This window comes from Zea mays, chromosome 4, assembly GCF_902167145.1.
Source record: "Zea mays cultivar B73 chromosome 4, Zm-B73-REFERENCE-NAM-5.0, whole genome shotgun sequence".
Taxonomy (NCBI): Eukaryota; Viridiplantae; Streptophyta; class Magnoliopsida; order Poales; family Poaceae; genus Zea; species Zea mays.
In genome coordinates, this window is record NC_050099.1 from 227,407,497 (window position 1) to 227,416,997 (window position 9,501).

The following is a 9,501-nucleotide window of genomic DNA, read 5'->3' on the forward strand; positions in this document are numbered from 1 at the left end:
ACCTTGGAACTTCCTTTTATGGTCAGATAATTCCTTTCTTTTGCTTTCAAGGCCAATTGCCTTGTTCAGGAGTGTCTGGAAGTTGGGGAATGTATGGCTCTGAAGTTGGTAGTTCAGAGGTCCAATTAGTCCTTCCAGGAAATGCTCTTGGCGCTTCTCATCAGTGTCCACTTCTTCTGGTGCGTAGCGTGAAAGCTGAGTGAAGCGATCACGATACTCACTGACAGACATATTCCCTTGTGTAAGGGAAAGGAACTCTTTCTTTTTCAGCTTCATAATTCCCGAAGGAATGTGATGAGCGCGGAAGTTCACTTGGAACTCCTGCCAGGTTATGGTATCTACGTTGGGATGTGCCGCTGTGAAGGCATCCCACCAGTCGGACGCAGCTCCCTCGAGTCTTCCCGAGGCATACAAGACCTTCTCCCGGTCGTTGCACTAAGTTATGTCCAGCTTCTTTCCAATGACTTTGAGCCAGTCATCGGCATCTAGAGGATCAACCACATAAGAGAATGTTGGCGGGTGATGACTCATGAAGTCCCGGTGCTTATCTCTGGCCGGGGGTGCATACTGCTGCTGCTGGGGTTGTTGATTCTGTTGGTTCTGTTGTAATTGCTGAACAGCCGCTGTGAGTCCTTGCAGAATCTGCATCTAGGCGGCAATGAACTGCTCCATATTGAGATTCAGTGGTGGTGGTGGTACTTGTTGACCACGCTGGTTCCGATTGCTGTTGTTAGGTCCTTGGTGTGCGTTTACCATCTGATTGGTTAGAAAGTGAACATCTTAGAGAAGAGAAGAGTAGAAAGATTCTAGAGGGGAAATGACTTAAGTTTTAAAATTTTTATATGTTCTTATGGCCATCATTCCATAAGACCATTGCACTCAAACAAAGATCCAAATCAAACATTTCAATCAATCACCATCACATGGTTGATATTTATTAATATGATAACTTAAAGAGAGTATCATCGTCTAACGCGAAGTATAACTTATTACATCATGACTCAAAACTCCTAAAGCAGCCTAGTGACGGATCCGGGCTCTCCATAGCGCAGCCTCTTGCGGGGAGGAGACAACGCCATGGCGGGGTCCTAAGCTTCGGGCGGATCCAGTCCTTGCAGTTGGGCTTCCAGGGCTGTAATCCTGGCGTGGGCATTCTCCAGCTCCAAGTGCACCCTGTAGAGATCCAGGGTGGCACTGTCCAGGTCGGTGTTGAGACCGGCCACTACACCAGCTAGGGTGTTGAGGCGATCCTCACCGGCTTCTCCTGGGACGATGTTGGTCTGGCTTTCTCCATGCAGACGCTGAGGAAGATGCCTGATCCTCGTGTTCTGCAACTGCTGCCGGTAGGTGTGGCTGAGCGACCACAGGGTCCGACGGGCAGCATCGCTGACCGAGGCAGCATAGGTGGACAGTGGTGTCAGGGACTCGTGAGCAGACAGAGTCCTGAATCCCCTGTCACCTGCATCCATCACCCTGACGTGGATGCGAGTGATGTAATAGCAAGCCCGGGGAGGCTCGCTCACTTGCCTCGTCTCGTACAGGGGGCGGACATAGGTGCCTAGCGCGTGCAGCACCTCTTGCAGTAGGTTGGGGAAGTGCCCCGTCTCGAACATTGATGTGTAATGTTCGACAACAGGACCAAACCCCATAAAGTTGTCATGTTGGGCGTAGTCAGCTTCCTCGTTGACGTGTCCGTCTTCTCCATCGTCTTCGTCGTCGTCATCCTCGTCATCACCGTCTCCGGAGTCGTCAGGGTCATCGCCTCCAGGTGCAGGTGCTTGGAAGGCTGGTGCAGACAGTGCTGACGTCGATGACCCAGCTGCGAAGGCCAGGGACTCTACCAACGGGGTGGACGTCGGCAGCTGTTCCTCCGAGTTGTCCTCCAGGTTGATAACATTCTCCACTCGAATGGGAGGGAGATCCGCCGGAACTTCCTCGACTACCATTGGGTAGACCGGGATCTGCCGGGGCTGAGGGGCGTAGCTGGTGTTGATGCGGGTAGTTTGGAGAGTGTGAACCATCTACAAGAGAAGTGTCAACTCAGTTGAATTTCAAAGAGGTAAGACTGATAAAGGAATTTATAGGAATGAAATTAGCAAGTTTTGAACAACTAGGCTTTCCATTTCTAACTAATCTAACGACCTAGGGTCAACATAGCTTTGATACCACTTCTGTCACACCCGGTTCCAGGGGGTAGAACCGAGCGCATAGCATATGTGTGCCAGCATCCATTTCCACACATATGTTGACGTCACAAGTGTAATATATCAAAAGACAATGCAATAAAGGCGTAAAGAGAGTATAATACTTTATTACATCATCTGAAATTCTGTATCTTGAACAAGTATCATATCAAAGTAAAGCGGAAATAAACAACTGGGCAATCTTCCACAGGAAGTTGACCGGCGCATCGTTAGACTTAGAATTCATCATCGTCGATAAAATCTCCATCAAAGTTTCCAGCATCACCCTCTAATCAAAATAAGCAAGGGTGAGCTCACTTATGGTCGGGGCTCAGCAAGTGAGGGAAAAATTAATGCAGGTATAACAAGGTGAGGCTAAGGTTGAGCAGTAAGCATTTTAGTTGGTCAACATTTTATTAACAACACTTGTCTTACTAATAAGTGTGAATCCCATATATCCCATTCAAACAAAGGAATATGAATATAACAAAAACACTTAAGTGAAACCACTTAAGCAAAACATTGGCAGATCATCGGATCTCAATTTAATTCCATCTTCAAGTTCAATTATCATGTGAGGAGTCCAGGTCGCTCATAACCGGGAGCACGACTGATATATCAGTTTTACACTCTGCAGAGGTGGTACAACTTTACCCACAAGCCATGTATCCCATCTAGCCCGGGTTGATCGGACCCTTAAACACTGCCGAGGTGAATGGCTAGGGATCCATTATGAGGCTTTCACAAAATACACTTAATACGAAGCAACCCGCTAAGGTTTCTAAGATGATGGTGGTGGCCCCCTGGGTGAAGTACCTTAGCCAAGAATACGACCCCATGTTAACGTGGGCTGCCAGCACCTACCGCTCCCCCTCTTGCCCATCTTTCAGGTAAGGTTGCTAGGCACTAAGCATATAGAGCTAATTACCAAAGCCAGAGCCATGATAACACTCGTGGTTGCACTGTTATCCTGGGTGGTCACTCCATGTTCCAATTAAATTTGTAATAATATTATCTTAACCATCGGGTTAATGCCATAATTGACAATTAAATCTTTGGAACATTAAGACCAATTAATGAGTGACATTAAGAAATCATTAAGTTAGGCGGTAGCATAAATTTTGCATAGCTTAACAATTTTCCCAGGTAAAACAAGGAATACAGGTAGTAAATCTAGGAAATCCTTAATTAGGCTATCCCATCAAATTATGCAATATATAAAAAAAAGTAAACATTATTATATGCAATGAATAGGTACAAACAGAGTATGCAGAGGGAGAATCCACTTGCCTTGCTCAAAAGCGTCTTGCGGGTCGTCCTCGAAATTATTCGAATCGCCTACCGCACAATCGGCTTCTAATAGAGTCGCATAGCGCACATACAAAAATAAAACATAAACCAATAAATAAACATGCACCATTTCATAAACATACACCAATACGTCATTAAGCACACATTAACATATCGCACTAATCACATCTTAAATTCGTCCTAACCGCATAAATACTTATTAATTCAATTGTAGCTATTAATGTGAGTCCTAATGGTGAATTTTTGAGTGGTGTAACAAATATAGTTTAAATATATTTTAACATCATTAATAAAACTAAATAATATTTATTATCTTTTAATACTAATAAATAAATTAATACCTTTTATCTCTCTTTATTTCTAACTCAAATTATTGAACATAGCAAAAATGAATATAATATTCTAAAAATCCTTATAAACTACTACTTGAACATTTTCTAACACAAGCGCGGTTATTTGACATAAACTAGTACTCTAACAATTTTAAGTTCTAAATCGGCGAACATGTTTATTTAACTAGTAAAAATCTATTTACCACACTACCGGTGATCTTTTCTCTTTTCTTTCTAAAAAGAAAATGCTAATAAAATAATTAGATAAATCATCTAAAAATCCTATAATATTCATATGACATCTATACCATTTTCCAAATCCATTTAAAATGCACCTATAATTCTCCAAATAGTTTCTAAAATTTATCGTGACCAAATTTGACTATAAATTCTTATCTAGTATTTTTATCAACAATGTGTGACTATTAAATCTACGTCATATTTCTCTAAACCAAAATCAACGCGTCGATTAACATGAAATAACACGGTGCACTACTAATCGCATATCTCTAACAAATTCCATAACGCGCACATATACATAAATCGGAATCACATGTGTTCATATTACAACAAACAAAATATACAACTCATGAATCGAATCAAAAGGCACTTTATAAAATACATAAAATAAATTTGGGTCGTCATCAACCTCGGGTTCGTGCGTGTGACGGGGATGGATCGACGGGTTTTGGCCGGACGGAGAGCAAGGCTCGACTACAGACGGCGAGTGCGTGGCTCCGGTGAACTCCGACGATGAACGGCACGCTCCAGCGAACTACGGGCTCCGTGAACTCCAGCGACGAACGGCAACGAACGGCAACGGCACTAGCGATGAGTGCTAGAGAGAGAGGCAAGCTCGAGTAGGAAGGAATGGGGAGGGCTCTGCTGCCTTTTATAGAGAGAGGGAGGGGAGAAGAAGGGTCTGCTAGAGGGAGTAACGCGGTCTTCAATGGCCATCACTGTGTCAGTTTCTTCTCGACATCAATGGTGTGAGGAATGGGGGAGGAGAAACGGTAGCAGTGATGATTCTTTAACGTAGTCGACGAACGGACGCGCGGGTCAGACTCGATTGCGCGGTAGTCGGGCTCGCGGGTGGACGGCGCTTGGACTCGGCAACTTCGGGCGCTCGGCTTCGTGCAGGGACGCGGCGTCGCGGCGTCGCTGCTTGCGTGCAGGGCCGGCTCGGCGCTTGCCTGCGCGCGGCATGCAGAGCGCGCGGCGCTCTGGGCGCGGCAGGGAGGCAGGGCAAGGCGCGCGGGTGGCGGCTGGGGCTGCTCGGCGCGGCTGGGCGAGAGAGAGCGGTGAGAGGAGAGAGAGAGTGGGAGAGAGAGTGAAGAGAGGAGAGAGGGAGAGAGGATAGAGGGAGGCGGCGGCTGCTGGCTTTTGCCAGGCGCGGCGCATGCGGCTGTAGAGCTAGGGTTTGGGGATTGGGCCCCAAATGGGCCGGCTGGTGTAGGTTTTGGTTTTTTTTTCTTTTTTTTCTAATTCCGAAATGATTATTTAAAGAGTTCAAAAAGTCATAAAAATTCACCAAAAATATTTATAAACAAAATACTTATTTTCAGACTAATAATTATTATATTTCTTAATTATTGTTTAATTACTAGGATTTCTTTTTAAAAGGAAATTAATAACAATCATCCGATAATCAATCAAGCGCATAGAAAGAAAATAATCAAAATACAAATAAATAATTAAACACTTTAAAAAAAATTATTACCCTAATTAATATAATAACTAAATTCATTATTTTTATTTGATGGCTTTTGTGGTGTTACATAGCCTCTATGTCTCGATTATTTATCATGTATCATGTTTGGGGCAACATGCAAAATTAAAGTGGGCATGGTGGTGGGTTTTGTTTGTCCATGGAGTGTGTGACCTTTCTGCCCTAGATTGATTGTAATAGTGAATACTAATGCAAACAATCAGAAATGGGTGTTTGGTCTAGTGGTATGATTCTCGCTTTGGGTGCGAGAGGTCGTGAGTTCGATTCTCGCAACACCCCTTATTTTTTTATTTTTACCATCTTTTGTTTGTGCTTAAATTTAGTTCCTGCTATTTTTTCACCTTCAGGTCCTCCTATACAATAGACATGGCTTTATCTGGCCAAACAACCCAAACTTGCTACAACTAGTACAATGAACCACACAACTATGAGCTGCCAATGATGAGTGACCGCTGTTTGGGGTAGTTCACCTTGTTTACCTTCGACTAGCATTTGGTTGATTTTCACCTTACATATGTCCAATGATGTTTTTAGAGGTGAAAATTTCTCTTTTAACCGCTTAGAATTGAATCAAATGCATACACTTCACATATTTTGTGCCTATGATCAGTTTGAGCGTCTGCAAGCATGTGCATTTATTGTTGTACACATCGCATGACAGCACTTAGAGCAGTTTTACACTCTGACTGGTATACTCGTGAAGCTCCTGGATTCTCTCTATTTTCTAATCTCTCTTTTGCATCTCTGCATTTTCTTCGGTGAGATCTCTTGTCGAGGGAGAGTTTCTATTCAACCCAAGTTTGAGGCTTGATGAGTCCATTTTTTAACAAGGGGGAGAACTTTTGAATTGATGGGGGTTTGGATTGTTGGGAGAGAAATTCTAGAATTTTGAGGATTCTTGAGTTTTTGGAGCTTCTATCTTCATGGGAGAAACTAAGTTTCTTGTGCTCATATCAAGGGGGAGTCTCTTTTAGAGTTTGGGAAGGAATTTGAAAGTGGAGAAATTTTGAGCTTTTGCTTGTTGTGTTGAGTCATTTTCCTCTTTCTGGAGGAACTAGCTTTGATTTTAGCACTCCAGCTGATTTTGTGCTTCGACTTGGTTTTGACGTCTCGCAAGTGGTGTTGAGCCCTTCTTTTGCCTCTTTTTGAGTACTAGCTTCTCTTGCTTAGTCGTGTTGAGCCGTTTCCCATTTCTTTGGGGACCAAGCTTTGCTAGCTCTAAATGACTTATTTTGGCCTTTCTCTTGTTTTTGGTCATTCGAGTGAGTTATTCTTCTTCTTTCTCTTTCTGCTAATCCTTGAGTCCTTATGATGGTGGTGTTGACAATGCACTCATCAAGGAAAGATTGAGAAAACAAGGTTGACTTGTCCCTTGTGGTTTGGGTTGATGATGAGTGATTATCAGCATGCGTAGTTCTTTGGTATGAGCCTTGGACTAACCAGAGTACGAGAGGTTGTGTTTTGCAAACCATGTCTGTTAACTTGTGGTGTGCAGGTGGGAGCACAAGGATGGTGGTCAATGGCGAATGTGAAGGTCATGTGGGTTCGTGCTGATGGACCGGAGTGATGAAGGATGAGTGCTAGGACTTGACTGAGGGACCGAAGATGTCACACCCGGCTTTAAGGAACAAAGCCGGGTGCATCTCATACATGCGCCAAGAAGACAACATATATAATAATAGAGTGTATAGAGATAAATATCACAATAACATCAGAGTATTTATTACATAGCGGAAGTCTTATTACAAAATAAAAGATAAATATAAAACGAACTAAGGATCAACCTTGGCGCAAGAGTCAACTGGGGAAACGCCACCTAGATCAGATCAAACTCCTCGCTTTGTGGCTCCTCCTGAACCACCTGTTCTTCTCCTGTGGGGGGTGTGAGACAGCAAGGGTGAGCTCACACATGATCATAGCTCAACAAGTTGTGGGGAAACCAGTGGGCATGAACTCACCAAAGGTGGGAGTTCATGTGATGTGTAAGGTTAATCAACAACAGGGGTTAAAGCTGAGCATTGCTTTTAATTAGTTGGTCAAAAATTTATTAGCAGTTACTAAGTGTAAGTAAATACCAAATGACAAATTAATAATAATCCCATGCAATGCAAATGACAAATTGAATTTAAGTTCCATAAATTAATCATCAGAGAGTCCTGAGCTGCTCATGACCGCGAGCACGACTAGTATACCAGTTTTACACTCTGTAGAGGCTGTACCGTGTACCCACAAGTCGTGTATCCCATGTCACTAGGGTTAGCTAGACCCTTAGACACTACCGAGGTGAATGGCTAGGGATCCACTACGAGGCCTTTACAAAGTTCCACTAGCTTCCGAAAACCCGCTACTGTTTATGGGAAGAGCACTTGCAAGAATCCCCCGTCTGACAGCCATCGCAGCAAAATCAACCCGAGAACCACCTTGCATGCAATCCCCTACTGCCCTTGCCCATTTCAGGTAAGGTAGTCTTCCACTAGTTTCCTAGTTAGTTGGCCAAGGGCGTCCCATTAAACCCTTGTGGTGGCACGTGTTTCTCAAGTTAAGCTCCATGTTCCAATTAACATTAATGATCTTGACATGAACATAAATAAAATAACAAAATAATTGGATCATGGACATAATGAAATATAATCCCAAAACCATGTAAAGCAATAGCAAAACTACCCATGTGATTCAGGGGTAACAAGGTAAAGTGATAAACAGTCTAGGGTGACCTATTGGGTCCCATCAAAATTAAGCCTATGCATGGTACATGATTATAAAGAACATTACTGGGTAACAAAAGTGTTCAAGGGCACAACTTGCCTTCAATGAGCTCCTACTCAGCTACTTCTATCTGCTGGTCACCAGGATCCTCAGTCACAGGCTCTTCTAGTCGCATCAATACAAACATACATAATATATAGAGAAAATTAACATCACACCAAATATGTAAACAAAATACATAATAATAATCTACACATTAAAATAAAAACCTAGGAACATGAATCATAATTTTTGGAGTTATAGATATTAAGTTATGAATTTTCAAAGGTTTTACGTGTTTAAAATAGGATTAAGTGAGAAATTAATTTTCTTACTGTTTTCATGACAAAACAGAGGCTCTAGGTGGTAGAGAATAATATTACAAAATTTTAGAAACTGAAACGGGTTAATTTGGAGTTCATATGAATTTTCTATGATTTATTAAAGACCTAGCACTTATTTTTGTGTTAAAAAGTAATTTCTAAAATTAAATAACTGAAATCACAGGGCTATGGACTGGGAGCCCTATTTATAGGGAACTCAGGGGCATCGGGGGTAAGATGTCCAAGACCCAGCGCACAGTCCATGCGGATGGCGGGTCGAATACTAAATAACAGAGGTGGTCTTACGCAAATGCGCAAGAGCGAACGGTTAACCCGAATCTAGAGCAAACAGATCAGTTTTGAAGGGCGCAGATTAAATCTTTATTACATCGAACCGGTATGCAAAGCTGATCGCATGATTTCGATCCCACGGTCCGGATACTCCGATGGTCTCATACGCAAACAGACCGTTGATGGGTATATCAACGGTCCCGATCTTATTTTCCGAGATTGAATCACAGTCACCGGATCACGATCGGACGGTTACACCTATTCAATCCAAGCGGTACACTACAACAGATCTGACCCACACATTCACGGATCGACGGCTATTAACCTATCTACTAACTTCGTCTCACCGACCCGTGGCACCGAGACTCCACACGACAGCGCGACAATCTGGCGCGGTGGAGCCATGGCCGGCGATCCAACATCCCACGATTACAACTATGTGAGCCCCAATCGTCTAGCGCATCTCAATGCAAGGGTTAAGGTCGAGTCGGGGGCGTAGAATTTACCAGAGGAAATGGTGAGCGCGGAGCTATCCACGCGGACGTGGCGAAGGAGATTTCCAGTGAGCAATACCGCGCTGACGAGGT

The 9,501-nt window shown here is 43.4% G+C and overlaps 1 non-coding gene across 1 annotated transcript; it reads left to right on the top strand.

The window, feature by feature from the left end:
* Positions 1–5,762: 5,762 nt before the first annotated feature.
* TRNAP-UGG (transfer RNA proline (anticodon UGG)) lies at positions 5,763–5,834 on the top strand. Its single transcript has one exon. It is a non-coding gene; the product is annotated as a tRNA-Pro (tRNA).
* The last annotated feature ends 3,667 nt before the right edge of the window (positions 5,835–9,501 follow it).